Source organism: Balaenoptera borealis, assembly GCF_965194805.1.
Source record: "Balaenoptera borealis genome assembly, chromosome: 8".
Lineage (NCBI taxonomy): Eukaryota > Metazoa > Chordata > Mammalia > Artiodactyla > Balaenopteridae > Balaenoptera > Balaenoptera borealis.
The window spans coordinates 90,834,332-90,850,467 of NC_138865.1; the positions used below are offsets into that span (position 1 = coordinate 90,834,332).

The window sequence follows — 16,136 nt, forward strand, 5'->3', positions numbered from 1 at the left end:
TATATGTATATATACGTGTATGTGTGTGTGTATATATATATGTATGTGTATATATGTATATATACATATATACACATATATATATATATATCTTTGCGACACTACCTCCTCCAAAAAACAACATCAATGGAAGAAAATGCAAGGAGAAGTCAGGAATGGAATTCATATCTCCCTGACTATACCTTGGTTTTACAGTTTTGACTTGGGACCAAGGAAATGTTTAATAGTAAAACAAAATTAGATTAAAAAATTTTAATACTGTAATTGTTATTTTGAACTAAACACGCACAAATTATAAATAAAGCACACGAGTAATCACGCTAATGCTATTAAGAATCAAGATTTTCAGCATAAGGAAAAAAGATACAAATATAAAATTGAGGGAATTAAGTAAAAACCCTGTAATATTTAGTTTGAATTGAAACTACTAGCAAAAATTCATGATGTGTTTTTCTCTTTCAAAAATACATATTTCTAAGCTCTTTCCACTGAGAGCTTCATTGGCTAATTCTACCAAATATTTAAGGAAGAAATAATTCCATTTCCACACAAACTTTTCTTGAAAATTGAAGAGAAGGGATTACTTCCCAACTCATTCTGTGAGGCCAGCATTACCCTTATACCAAAACCAGACAAAGATATTATAAAAAAATTACAGACCAATATACCCAATAAAATTAGAGGACTTACACTAGTGGACTTCAACACTTACTGTAAACCTACAGGAATGTAGACAGTGTGATCCTTGCATAAAGACAGATGATAGACAAACAGATCAATGGAAGAGAGTCCAGAAACAGACCCACATATACATGTAGAAGTGATTTTTGACAAAGGTGCAAAAGTAAAATCTAACTATATGCTACTTATAAAATATACATCTAAACATAAGGATGCAAACACTTTAAAATTAAAAGGATGGGAAAAAATATTCTATATAAAACTAATCAAACAAAATCTCATATAGCTATATTAATAGTAAATATGTACACATTAAGGCAAAAAGCATTACTACAGATCAAGAAGGTCCCTTCATACTAATAAAAAGTTCAATTCCCCAGGCAGATATAACAATTCTGAATTTCTATGTGTCAAATAAAAACCTAAAAATACATAAAGTAAAAAATGACAGAACTACAAGGAAAATCTATAATGATGGTGGGAGATTATTATCACACCTCTTATAGCAACTGATATAACAAATAAAATCAATAAAATATAGAGAATTTGAACAACACAACTAAGAAACCAGAATTATTTGACAGATATATTATTCACTAGCCCAAAGCTGCAACATACACATTTTTTGCAGGTATATATATATCATATAAAAAACAAACATATGATGTATCACAAAAAAAGTCTCAACAACTTTCAAACGATTCAACTCATAATGAGAAAGTAACTTCTACATGCCATGGATCAAAGATGAAGTTACAAAGGGAAACCGGAAAATATTTTGAACTGAATGATAATGAAAAATACATATCAGAACTTGCAGCATGCAGCCAAAGCAATACTTAGAATGAAATTTATAACATTAAAATGTGTATGTTAGAGGGAAAAGGCAAAAAAACAAAAAAGTATTAATCTAAAAAAAATCATAAAAGAACAACAAAAACAAAGAAGAAAGAAGTGAATGAAAAAGATAAAAGTAGAAATTAATGAAGTGAAAAATAAATTTACAATACAAAAAACCAAAAAAGCCAAAATCTGGTTCTTTGCAAAGGCTAATATAATAAAATCAATAAAGCCCTGGAGAGACTAACCCAGAAAAAAAAAAAGAGAAAAAACACAATTTCAGGAATATAGAGGGAGTCTGCAACTCAGATAATAAGAGAATATTATCAATAACTTAATGACAGTAAGTATGGAGATTTTGATAAAATGGAAAAATTCTCACGAAACCACAACTCACCAAACCAACACTAGAAAATATAACTGGTCCTAAAATTATTAAGGAAGCTGAACCCATAATCCAAAGCCTTCTCACAAAGAAAACTCCATTCCTAGAAAACTTTACCAGCAAATTCTACCAAACATTTAAGGAGCCAATAATGCTATTTATACAACCATTCCAGAGAAAACAAAAAGAGGGGACATTTCCCAAATATGAGGTCAACATAATCTTTCTGCCAAATCTGACAAGGAAATGATGAGAAAAGAAAAATACATGTTAGTCTCAATCAAGAACATAAGATGCAAAACTTGTAAAGAAAGTATTAAAGTGAATTTAGCACTGTGAACAAAAGATAATACATCACAAGCTGGATTTAGTCTAGCACTTCAGTTTAATGCTTGAAAATCAATCAGTGTAATTCATGACATTAGCAGAATGAAAGAGAAAGGTTCTACTACTTCTCAAAAGAAACAGAAAAACATTTGGTAAAATCAACATCTACTCACACTTAAAAATTTTCAAACAAGGAATAGAAGGGAACTTCCTTAATTTAATAAAGGGTATCTAAATAAACAAATACCAAACAACTTGACAGTAAAACACTAAAAGCTATCCTGCTGATATCAAGAAAGAAATAAAAATGCTTGCCATCACTTCTACATAACACTGTACTGGAGTTCTTAGTGTAAAAAGATAAGAAAAAGAAATAAATACACATACACACACTGGTAAAGAAGTAAAATGTCATTATTTGCAGACAATCTTACTGAGTTCACAGAAAACCCAAAAGAGAATCTACAAAAGGATTTCCACTTCCAAGCAGGATATAGTAGGTAGCAGAAATCTACTGCTTCCACTGTGATGACTGGGGAAAAAACCGACTTTTTTTTTAAATCACATTTTTAAAGATACCAGAGACCATGAAACCAATGAAGACTAAATGAATTGAAATTCCAGAAAGGAAAGGACCATTCCTAAGTAAGCAAAAGCTCACTCACTGGCATTTTTTTTTCCTCTAGGTTTCCTATGCAATATTCCTTTTAGAAATTAAATCTGCAACTTGTGCAGATTTAGGGCCAAGGATTACACCTGCATAGGCAGAAAGAGAAATCAGTGAAGCTATTCATAGTACCTGGGCTGGAATGGTGGACTGAAAGGAACCCTGAAACACACAGGAAGTTTTCCCCAGAGGATATTTACTGAGTACAGGGGTGGCATAGGAAGCTGGGGACTGAGCTAAAAAGACAGAGTAAAATCTCCCATGACCTTGTAGTGCTTAGGAGAACTGTCTAATTGTATAAAGGCCTGCATCAGCATCAAATATACAACCAAGACATTTGCCAGATTTTGAAGCTGCCTAGGCAAGGAAGCATCTAGATGTTGAAAACACCATGAATTTTTAAGACAAACAGGAAGAAAGTTATTCGTGACATATATGAGACAAATTATTAATATTCAGAATATGTAAAGAACAGTTACAAAAGGACCATCAAAAAGATAAATGGGCTAAGATTATCAGTCAATTTATGAAAGAAACACAAATGGCCAATAAACATGTAAAAACATGCTCAGTTGTAATTAAGAAGTAACAAATTAAAACTACCAGAGAACACATTTGGCCCATCCTATCAGCAAAATAACAATAACTTTTTAAGAATTTTTAAAATCAATATTATCAAGCCCTATGAAGGGAAAATATATCCTACTAGGTCCAATTTAGGTGCACATTCAATGTTAATAAAGCTAAACTAGGGACTTCCCTGTTGGCGCAGTGGTTAAGAATCCACCTGCTAATGCAGGGGACACAGGTTCCATCCCTGGTCTGGGAAGATCCCACATGCTGCGAAGCAACTAAGCCCGTGCACCACAACTACTGAGCCTGCACTCTAGAGCCCGCGAGCCACAAATACTTAGCCCATGCACCACAACTACTGAAGCCCACGTGCCACAAATACTGAAGCCAGCGCACTCTAGGGCCTGTGTGCCACAACTACTGAGGCCGCATGCTGCAACTACTGAAGCGTGCACATCTAGAGCCCATGCTCCAGAACAAGAGAAGCCACCGCAAAGCAACAAAGAGTAGCCCCTGCTCGCTGCAACTAGAGAAAGTCTGCGCGCAGCAACGAAGACCCAATGCAGCCAAAAAAAAGAAAAAAAGCTAAACTAGATTAGCTGGTGCCTGATTTGCCAAGGAATTTAATCCCCAAAGGATTTGGCAGAAAAAATATGCAATAGACCCAGAAAGAAATGAACTAGTGTAATACGAAACATCCATTTTCTATTTGTGGCCTAAGGATCAGTATGAAATTGGACAGCAAGAGGCACTGCTACAGACAATATAATGCTTTCAACTTCCTTAACTTGGTGAATTAGTGGGCATAATCGGAAAACAGTGTGCTAATAGCAAATACGCATAAACTAGAAGTGAAATAAATAAGGCTACGGATGGACTCCAGAGAGTCTTAAGTGCTAAATTAATGGAATTTGAATTTTATCCTACATGTGATAAGTAGTCACTGAGCAGCAAAGCTGGGCTTTAAAAATATTCACCTAACAGTGGTAGAGAACCAGGGAGACTAGTAAGGAAGCCACTATAATAGTCCTGGAGAAATAAGAGTCTGTGTACCAACTTAAAAGTACAACCTTTAGGTTGCCTTAAAATTCTAGTTATGGGGCTTCCCTGGTGGTGCAGTGGTTGAGAATCTGCCTGCCAATGCAGGGGACACGGGTTCGAGCCCCGGTCTGGGAAGATCCCACATGCCGCGGAGCAACTAGGCCCGTGAACCACAATTACTGAGCCTGCGCGTCTGGAGCCTGTACTCTGCAACAAGGGAGGCCGCGACAGTGAGAGGCCCGCGCACCGCAATGAAGAATGGCCCCCACTTGCCACAACTAGAGAAAGTCCTTGCACAGAAACGAAGACCCAACACAGCCATAAATAAATAAATAAACCCAAAGTTTAAAAAAAAAAATTCTAGTTATGGATAGAAAAAGATTTAACACTTAAAGACTATTGGAGGAATAGATACTTGCTTGCTTAATTCTCAAACAACATCATGACAGCAAGTATACTGCATAATGAAGTGGCTTTTAATTATTAAGAAGCAAAAACCTGGGACTTCCCAGGTGGCACAGTGGTTAAGATTCTGCCTGCCAATGCAGGGGACATGGGTTCGAGCCCTGGTCCGGGAAGATCCCACAAGCCGTGGAGCAACTGAGCCCATGTGCCACAACTACTGAGCCTGCGCTCTAGAGCCTGCGAGCCACAACTGCTGAAGCCCGCACACCTAGAGCCCATGCTCTGCAACAAGAGAAGCCACCGCAATGAGAAGCCCATGCGCCACAACAAAGAGTAGCCCCAGCTCGCCGCAACTAGAGAAAGCCTGCGCATAGCAACGAAGACCCAACGCAGCCAAAAATAACTAAAAATTTAAAAAAGAAGCAAAAACCTTAAAATTACATTGATCAATAATCTCAGACATAAAGGTGACTTTTTACAAGCTTTGGTCAAAAGTGATTTTAAGATAATTACAGTGTGACATTTTGACAGTATAACAAAGAATGACTTAAGGGGTATAATAAATGGAGGGTTTTTTTTTATTATTATTAACTGGATGGATCAAATGTTAAAATGGATGTCAAAGGAATTATAAATTTAAGAAGGTTAACATCTCGCTGACTGGAAAATTAGCACATACTTTTGCTTCAGTGGTCACTTACTTTGCCTTGATGGGTTCTGCCTGCCAGCCTGCCTGCCTAATGCCCAGCAAGGTTCCAAATGGGAAAATGCCTCTCCTCTTGTCTCAGCTATGTCCCTCCCTGCTATGATTATCCATGTCAGATAGTAAAAGAGGCAGATGATTTCAACAGGAAGGTCTTACTGTTCTGGTTCCAGGATAAAGACCACTGCCGCCTATGTACTTTTTCCATTCCCAAACCATGCCCTCCCACAATGTGGTAAAAAAAACAAAACAAAACAAAAACACAACAGCAAAATAAAACCCTAAACAGAAAAATTACAAACAAAGCCTATAAGCTTACTCAGGATTCAGACTAAACCTGCTCATCCAAGTTCTATTTTATGCACATGAATTCTTCACTGTATATTTTCTTTTCTTTTTTTTTTTTTACTGAAATATAGTTGACATATAACATTGTATATAAGTTTAAGGTGTACAACATGTTGATTTGCTACATTTCTATATTGCAATATTACAATATGGTCCTCATTGTAGTGTTAGCTAGCACTCCTATCACTTTACAAAATTATGATTTCTTTTTTTGTGGTAGGAATAATTAAGATCCAGTCTCTTAGTAAGTTTGATGTTAATACAATATTGTTGTCTATAATTATTTTCCTATTCTTAATGTCTCATTTGTGTATAGCTCTTATAAAAACTTCTCAATTTCTAATGTGGAAGGTTCAAGTTGCATTGGAAGGCAGACAAGTGTGAGTAACTCTGGTATTTGGGAGCAAGTGCTGCCTAATTCAAGGACAATTACAAAGTACATTCCTAAAAATGTTTGTGGGAGTCAATGTTCTGCACTGGCCAGCAAATAATGTAAGAACGTCTCTTGCTCAGTGCCATACAGCCTATAGCCACTGGAGGGCAGCAGAGAACCTGGTCCCACCAGGGGCAGATGGATGGGACTTCCTACATCTAAGGCAGCATGACCACCAGAGAGAGTGATGAATTCTCTCAAACTCTCCAAAAGAGGCTGCATAAGATTAGATAAAGTGATATCATGATCCATAGTTGAAGCAAAGGCAAGTTTCAATTGTGTGTGTGTGTGTGTGTGTGTGTGTGTGTGTAGAAATTTTGGAAAACACAATTACAAAAAAAGGAAACAACCACTTGTAATCCAACTACCACTGGGGAAAACCACTATTAACATTTTGGTTATATCTTGCTGACTTTGAATAAAAGCTGCTTAACTAGCAGTTGACATGTTTCAATTGAGAAAAAATGAACTCTAAGGTTAGTCAAACAGTAAGGTCTCAGCATCAATACTTGCAGAATGGGTATGAGCAGCTTGGAAGAAAATCCTAGAAAAAGTAGAGTAACACTCTTTAATCAAGAGTGTTACCAACACTCTTAATGGCACAGAAGTCAATAAATATTGTGTGGAAAACCACAAAAATCAATGACTCAGAATTGGTAAGTGATTGAACAAGAGTCAGATTCTGAAAGTGAAACTGTTTCAGGATTACTTGAATAAGTTACTTCCCTTTTTAGGTACACAAATGAATGATATGACAAAAAATCTGTATCTAAGTAATTCTCAAATAGTTCTTATGATAGACATAAAAATCCTAAGTGATAAGAAAGCATTGTGCTATAGTTCAATTTTTCTCAGTTTTTTTTCAGTTACAGATAAAAGTGTGCCTTATAATCAGTGACAAGTAAACTTGACAAAATACTGCAAAAAATACTTAACCGCATCACAGGACATAAATGCTCTCTGGGCTGTAGGAGGGAGCTGCTCCTCTATCTGTACCTTGACTCTGTCTCTTTAATTGCCCTGACTTCCTTTTCCTTTTTCTCTTCCTCTACTTCTCTTCTACTTTGTCTGTTCCTTACCTTAAATACAACAGATGGAGAAGTTAGGGGCTTAGGAGGTGAACTAAATTTTACCACTAGATGAGGGTTTTTCAAGCTACAAGATTTACACTGGGATTTCAAAAAAATATAGCTAAGCTTAAATAGTTGGAAGCTTCCTGATGTCATTCCAGCAACAGTCTAAGTTTAAAATTCTCTTACAGTTTCCAACTTTTTTTGGGGAAGGCGGTAGAGTGGGGAAGGGAAATCAAAGCTGCTGCAAGCAGCTCATACACAGAAACAAAAGGGCTGACTGAGTGAAATGAGCCTGTTACATCCACTCTTGCCTTCTCTCCTTCTCCAGTTCCGAGTTCTCAGCCTATTTACCTGAACCTTTCAACAAAGAAAGTCCTAGGAAGGGCAGATAACGAAGTGAGATAAAGGCAGGGCAGAAAGCGCTCCATGGGATGCTGCTATGTGGAAGAGACAGAGATAGAAAGAAATGCGGGCAGCAAACCTAGAATTCTGTACTGAGATGGCTTTTCCTGATCAACTAGTAAACTGGCGTGGAGGACAACTCCAAAAGGAGGCCCAGCAGGTTCTAAGGGATGAGTACATGCATTGCCTCCCACAGGGGCTGCTTTGAAAATACTCGGCATGTTTTACGAAAATTAGTGCCATTACATGTTTATATTGTTATATAATTATGTTGTTTGTTTCTTCACTTTATGGTCTCACCTCATCCTCAATTCTTAAGTAGTACTGATAAAGAAAAGAACTATAACACCGCACTGGCAGAAATTCCCAAATGCAAGACAATATACCAGATTTGTGGCTAAGATAGACAGATTTCACAACTAAATTCAGACACGTGTCACACCTCAATTCGAGCTTGCCAAATGTTAAGAAGCAGTACATAGTCATTAAAGATTTTAAAAATTCAATGCAAGCAAAGCGTGGCTCATTCATTTTGCCACATTAATTTCTTCCAGGAACCTTGTTGGGTTTTATCAAGTCTTTCAGCATTTATTGATAGGATAAGCTGGTTTTCCCCATTTTAGGTACTGATGGGATTAATTCTATTTCCTAACATTAAGCCATCTTTGTGTTACTGGCATTCTACTTGGTAATGGGAGAATATTCACAAAAGGCACATCTACCTTCCATAGTACCCAGTGGTAACGCAGACATGCTACTGTCCAGGAGATGGCAACTTATGAGGGAAGGCAGTTCATGACCAACAAAATGCCTTCAACTGCCATCCCTGCACACAGGAGGTTTTCACTAAGAAATCGAGACAGCCACAGAGAGAACCAGGGCTCAGTTTCCAAAAGCCATCAAGTGGCTCTAAGTATTCTTCAAAATGCCAGTAAAAGTCTATTCAAGGAAATTCTCTTTAAATTCAATAATCATGTTGAAGGTTACTTATCATAGTGAAAGTAACAGAAATTAGAATTAACAGTATCACAGTACACCTGTACAGTGCAGATTTCAAGCTTCTTTCACACATATTCTCTCAAAAACTCTAAAGCAACAAGGTGCTCCTCCCTCTTTTCCAAACCAGACAAATTACAGGTTCAGTGACTTTTTATAACAGCTTTCTATTTTGAAAACTTTCAAACTTAAAAAAAGATGAAAAAGTAATATAATGAGCACCTGTATGCCCTCACCTGGATTTAACATTTTACCACATTTTGTTACCATATCCCTCTTTCTCACCACACACACACACACACACTTTTTATGGCGAGTCCTAAATCAAGTTTAGCGATTTTTTTGTTTTTTTAGATAACTTGCCCAACTGTATATGACTTAGTAAGTAGTAGGCCTCTGGTACCAGAACAAAGGATTCTACCTTAGTAGAGGGTTGGGCCACACAGTATAGAAACAATAATACCACATATAAGTAATTACATTTTTGTTTATATACTGACTCAGTAGGGATAATTTAAACAGACTATTACATTACTCATAACAAACATTTTGTCCTTTTTTTTTTTTGGCCATGCAGCGCAGCATGCTGCATCTCAGTTCCCCGAACAGGGATCAAACCAGCGCCCCCTGCAGTGGAAGCGCAGAGTCTTAACCACTGGACCGCCAGGGAAGTCCCCTTGAGTCATTTTTATGCAGGAACTGGGTGAGTTCTCAGTTTCCATGAGAAACCTCAATTTAAATTACTTTACTTTGACCTTCAAAATAGTATAGTTACCTGATAAAAGCTATATACTGCTGGCAACAAGTCTGGTTCCCCCCATTTACTATGTAACCTTGGTAACCTTGGTAAATCACTCAGCCTCTCTAAGTCTTTCAGTGTCTTCATCTATAAAATGATAATATACTCTAGCTCTCTGAAAGTCCAATGTTCATTACCACCTCAGAAACTTCACACCTACTCCTCCGTTTGTCTAAAACACTCTTCTTCCCTTATTTCCCTTAAAAGCTCCTACTCTTCCTTCAGGTCTTGTATCATTGCCTCAAGAGAGGACCTTTCTATGCCCCTAGACTAAGTCAGACTTATTATCTCATAGCACCCAAAACATTCCCTTCAAAACAGTTATCCCGATAGGCAATTGTGTATTTATTGCTCTTGCCTTTCTGGGTGTGCTTGGCTCACTGCTATATCTCTAGAACCTCCCACATTGCATTATAAAGGGCAGGCATATTAAAAAAAATGTTGTGGAATAAATGAGTAACACTATCTCAGTGGTGAAGATAACTGAAATAATACATTCAAAAAGCATGCCTAACTCCAAGTAAGCACTACATAAACAGTAGTTTTTCCCAGCAATTTGACTAGAAACTTTTTACAGGACCTTTTCCAAGAAATAACACTATTACTATGAGTGGAGGTTCTGGGTGACACACTGAGCCAGAAGCAAGAGAGACAGACTTAAGTATCAGAAGGCAGGACAGAGTGGGTTGCCACAATGCCAGACAAGTGATTAATAAGAACACATATGTGAGCAGGATGATATCCTGATTCTGAGGTCACCTTCTGGTTCTGCTAGGAAGCTTCATAGAGAACTTCTGCCTGACAGAAACTAATCGTGAAGCAGCAAGTAGGTACACTTGGCTGGAAAGAATACTGTAAGGAAATAAAGACCATAAGAAGTAAAACTTTTATTTGCAAACAGTATAATTGCCTAAGTAGAAAATCCTATGGGATCTACATAAAACTTATTAGAACTAATAAGTACCAGTGTACAAGATCATTATACAAAAATCAATTGTATTTCTATATACTAGCAACAAACAACAGAAATAAAAATTTTAGTTTTGACAAATGTACCATGGTAATGTAAAATGTCAACATTAGGGTAAACTGGGTAAGGAGTATAAGGGAACTCACTGTATTATCTTTGCAACTTTTCTATATCTCTACATTTGTTCCAAAAATAAAAAGTTTATTTTAAAAATATCATTTACAACAGCATCAAAAAATAAAGTGATAAATCTGACAAAGATGTGAAAAGACATGTAGACTAAAACATTGCTGAAAACTGCAAAACATTGCTAAGAGAAATTGAAAAGATCTAAATAAATGGGGAGATATACAATGTTCATGAATTAGAAGATTCAATAGTGTCAAAATGACAGTTCTCCACAAAGTTGTCTAAGGATGCAAAGTAATCCCAATTAAAATCCCAGCAGTCTTCCCCCCCAACACCGCCTTTGGCTAAAAATTAACAAGCTGATTCTAAAAGTCATACAGAAATCCAAAGCAACTAGAGTAACCAAACCACTTTGAAAAAAATTGCAAAGTTGGAAGATTTACACTAATGACTTCAAGACTTACTATAAAGCTACAGTAATCTAGAAAGTGTGGTATTGGTGTAAACATAGACAAATAAACAAATAAATCATAGACAAATATATCCAGTACAGAATAGAGACTAGAAATAGATCCACATATATATAGTCAGTTGATTTTAACAAAGACGCAAAGTTAGTTATTGAAGAAAGGATAGTCTTTTCAATAAATTATGTCAGAACAACTTGATAACTATTTGCAAAAAATGCATTCCAATCCATACATTGTACCACATGTAAAAATTAACTCCAAATGCATAATAGACCTAAATGTAAAACTTCACACTATAAAATGTATGAAAGAAAACATAGCAGAAAATCTTTCGGATCTTGGGTGAGGCAAAGATTTCTGAGATACAGAATTTAAAAATATAATCCATTTTTTAGAAGGATAAATTGTACTCCATCAAAATTAAGAGTATATACCCTTCAGAAGATACTCTCAAACAAAACTGGAGATCTCACACTTCCTGATTTCAAAACTTATTACAAAGCTACAGTAATAAAAACAGTGTGGTACTGGCATAAAGATAGACATATTGACCAATGGAACACAACAGAGAGCCCAGAAATAAACCCTCACATATATGGTCAAATGAATTTTGACAAGGGTGTCAAGTCATTCAATAGGGAAAGGACAGTCCATCAACAAATGGTGTTAGAAAAGCTGAATGTCCACATGCAGAAGAATGAAACTGGATCCTTACCTTGTACCATATACAAAAATTAATTTGAAATGGGTAAAGACCTAAACATACCACCTAAATGATTAATACTCTAAAAAGAAAATAGGAGAGGAAAGATTCATGACATTGGATTTGCAATCATTTCGTGGATATGACACCAAAAGCAAAGGCAACAAATATAAAACCAGATTAACTGAACATCAAAATTTAAAACTTCTGTGCAAAGGACATAATCAACAGAGTGAAAAGGCACCCTACGGAATGGAAGAAAATATTTATAAACCCTATTATCTGATAAAGGGTTAATGTCTAGAATATACAAAGAACACCTACAACTCAACAACAAAAAATAAACGGATTAAAAAATGAGCAAAGGACTCAAACAGATTTTTCACCAAAGAAGGTATACAAATGGCCAAGCAGCACATGAAAAGATGCTCAACATTACTAATCACTAGGGAAATGCAAATCAAAACCAGGATCAAATATCACTTCACACCCTTCAGGATGGCTGTTATCTCAAAAACAGAAAATAAGTGTTGGCAAGGATGTGGAGAAATTAGAACCCTTGTGCACTGCTGGCAGGAATATAAAAATTGGTACAGCTGCTTTGGAAAGCAGTATTGTGGTTCCTCAAAAATTAAAAAATAGAACTATCATACGATCCAGCAATTCCACTTCTGGGTATATATCTGAAGGAAATGAAAACAGTGTGTTAAAGAGATATCTGCACCCCTATGTTCACAGCAGCATTATTTACAATAGCTAGGACATGGAAACAACCTAAGTGTCCATCGATGGATAAATGGATAAGGAAGTTGTAGGATAGCCATACAACAGACTATCATTCAGCCATCACATGGAAGGAAATTCTGACACATGTGACAACATGGACAGGACATTATGTCCTTTTTTTTTAAAAAAAAAAGGAGCATATGTCCTTCAGGACATTATGCTAAGTGAAATAAGCCTGCCACAAAAAGACAAATGCTGTATGATTCCACTTTTACCAGGTATCTAGAATAGTCAAATTCATAGAAAAATAAAGAGGAATGGTGGTTACCAGGAACTAGGGGGAGGGGGAAATAGGGAGTTGTTTAATGAGTATAGCATTTAAGTTTCACAAGATGAAGTTCTGGGGACTGGTTGTACAGCAGTGTGAATATACTTAATGTTACTGAACTGTACAATTAAAAATGGTAAAGATGGTATATTTTATGCTCTGTGTATTTTAGCACAAAGACACTCTTAAGAGAGTAAAATGGGAGAAAAAGATCTGCAAATTACACATGTAAAAGAGAACTTGTATAAAGAGTTCTCAAACCCCAGTAAGAATTTATTATAAGAAATTATTACACCTGTTAATAATTTAACAAATATGCTAAATTAAAAAGATTGACCATACCAAATGTTGGTAAGAATATGGAACAACTTGAACACTCATACACTGCTAGTAGATGTGTAAAATAACACAAGTACTTCGGAAAACAGTTTGGCAGTTTCTTAAAAAGTTAAATATACACCTACCATAAGGACCCATATATTTCACACCTAGGTATTTGCCCAGGATAAATGAAAGCATGTGTACAAAGAGTCGTACCTGAATGTTCATAGCAGCTTTATTTATAATAGCCTGAAAATGGAAACGACCCAAATGTCTGTCAACAGGTGAATAGTTTAACAAATTATAGTATATAGCCATACAATGGAATGCCACTCAATAATAAAAATGAATAATACATGTAACCATCTCAAAATAACCATGCTGAGTCAAGAACAACAACAACAACACACACACACACACACACAAAGAACACATGATGTATGACTTCACTTACATAAAATCCTAGAAAATACAAACTAATCTATAGTAACAGAAAGCAGTTTCATGGTCCCCTGAGGATTGACAGGGGAAGAGAGGGACCACAAAGGAGCACAAGCAAAATTTGGGGGATGAGAGATATGTTGACATCTTGACTGTGATCATGGTTTCACAGCTGCATACATGTGTCAAAACATTAAGTTGTATAATTTAAGCTTGTACAGTTTATTATATGTCAATTATACTTCAATAAATCTTTTTTTTTTTTTAAAAAGCAAATCCTACCAAAGAACAATGTGCCTAACAGGCATTTCTCTCCCGACCACAGGACTCTTACGGTCCTTCCAGTTCAAAACCTCTATAATTCAACTGGCACATGAGGGGCTACCCAAAGTACAGTCTGTCATACAATCTCAAAGAAAGAGTGGAAAACATGAACAAATCATCAATAAGGATTTCACAATGTCACTTTAAAAAGTGAAGAATTACACAGAAGGGAAAAAATATTTAGAGAAAATACACAATGTCTCAGATATAACTTTCATTAGTAAAAAACTAATTTTGTCAATATCTCTGGTGGATAAAAAAAACATCTTAACTATGGCTATTTACTCCCATAAAAAAAGAACTTAATTACTAGCAATGATGTCAGATTTATCTCATATGTTAATATGTTTAGAAGTAGAATAAATGATATGTATTGTTCAACAATAGTTAATTTTTCTTTCTAATAACTGTAAGCTTGAGAGCATAATTTCAGATCTTATACTCCAAATTCAATGAAAGTAGGCACTGTTGTCTGTACTGTAATGTCTAATTAAATACATAAAGAACAGAAAAATCTGAAATAAGAGTCCACACCAAAAACATCATGTTCTCTGTCAGTGAAAGGTGGGAGGAAAGATCCAGAAAGCAGTGTGGAAATGCAGGCCATGCTTGCACTGACAACCTTTTATTGCTCCCTTCATCGTATCTAGTTATGAACGATGGCAGACAGAAATGTGAGGTATGGCTTATAAGATTTTGAAATGCTCTGCTGTTAGCCATTTCTGGAATTTTTTTACCAGAAAATCCCCAAAACGTTTGTTGAATTAAACAGAAAAGAAGCAAATAGGTCTAGGAAGGCATTTGGTCAGGAGTTCTGGATTCTAAGCCTGCCATGACTAGATACTAGGCTGTATGACATTGGTTAAGCCACTTTATTTCCATTTCCTCATCAGCAAAGTGAAAAGTTAGTGTACACACACACACACACACACACACACACACACACACACACACACACAGAAATTCTACTTGTCAGGTGAAATGTAAAGGATACGAAATTTGCACAATGGGACTGTTCCATAATTCAGGACAACTTATCAATAACTCAATGCAACAAGCTTTCATTTTTTTTTAAATTGGAGTAAAATTGCTTTACAATGTTGTGTTGGTTTCTGCTGTACAATGAAGTGAATCAGCTATATGTATACCTATATCCCCTCCCTCTTGGACCTCTCTCCCACTGCCCTCCACCCCACCCATCTAAGTCGTCACAGAGCACCAAGCTGAGCTCCCTGTGCTATACAGCAGGTTCCCACTAGCTATCTATTTTACACATGGTAGTGTATTTACGTAAAACCTAATCTCCCAATTTGTTCCACCCTCCCCTTCCCACCCTGTGTCCACATGTCAGTTCTCTACATCTACGTCTCTATTCCTGCCCCACAAATAGGTTCATCTGTACCATTTTCCTAGATTCCACATATATGCGTTAATATACGATATTTGTTTTTCTCTTTCTGGCTTACTTCACTCTGTATGACAGACTCTAGGTCCATCCACATCTCTACAAATGACCCAATTTTGTTCCTTTTTATGGCTGAGTAATATTCCATTGTATATATGTACCACATCTTCTTTATCCATTCATCTATCATTTGACATATAGGTTGTTTCCATGTCCTGGCTATTGTAAATAGTGCTGCAATGAACACTGGGGTACATGTGTCCTTTTGAATTATGGTTTTCTCAGGGTATATGCCCAGTAGTGGGATTACTGGGTCAAATGGTAAATCTATTTTTAGTTTTTTAAGAACTTCCATACTGTTCTCCACAGTGGCTGTATCAATTTACATTCCCACCAACAGTGCAAGAGGGTTCCCTTTTCTCCACACCCTCTCCAGCATTTATTGTTTGTAGATTTTTTGATGATGGCCATTCTGACTGGTGTGAGGTAATACCTCACTGTAGTTTTGATTTGCATTTCTCTAATAGTTAGTGATGTTGAGCATCTTTTCATGTGCATCTTGGCCATTTGTATGTCACACACACACACAAACACACACACACACACAAATTCTACTTGTCAGGTGAAACGTAAAGGATAGGAAATT

General features: G+C 36.2%; 1 protein-coding gene across 5 annotated transcripts in view; it reads right to left on the reverse strand.

The window, feature by feature from the left end:
- Positions 1-16,136, reverse strand: part of ERP44 (endoplasmic reticulum protein 44) — an 85,082-nt gene that overhangs the window by 30,489 nt on the left and 38,457 nt on the right. The window lies entirely within an intron of this gene.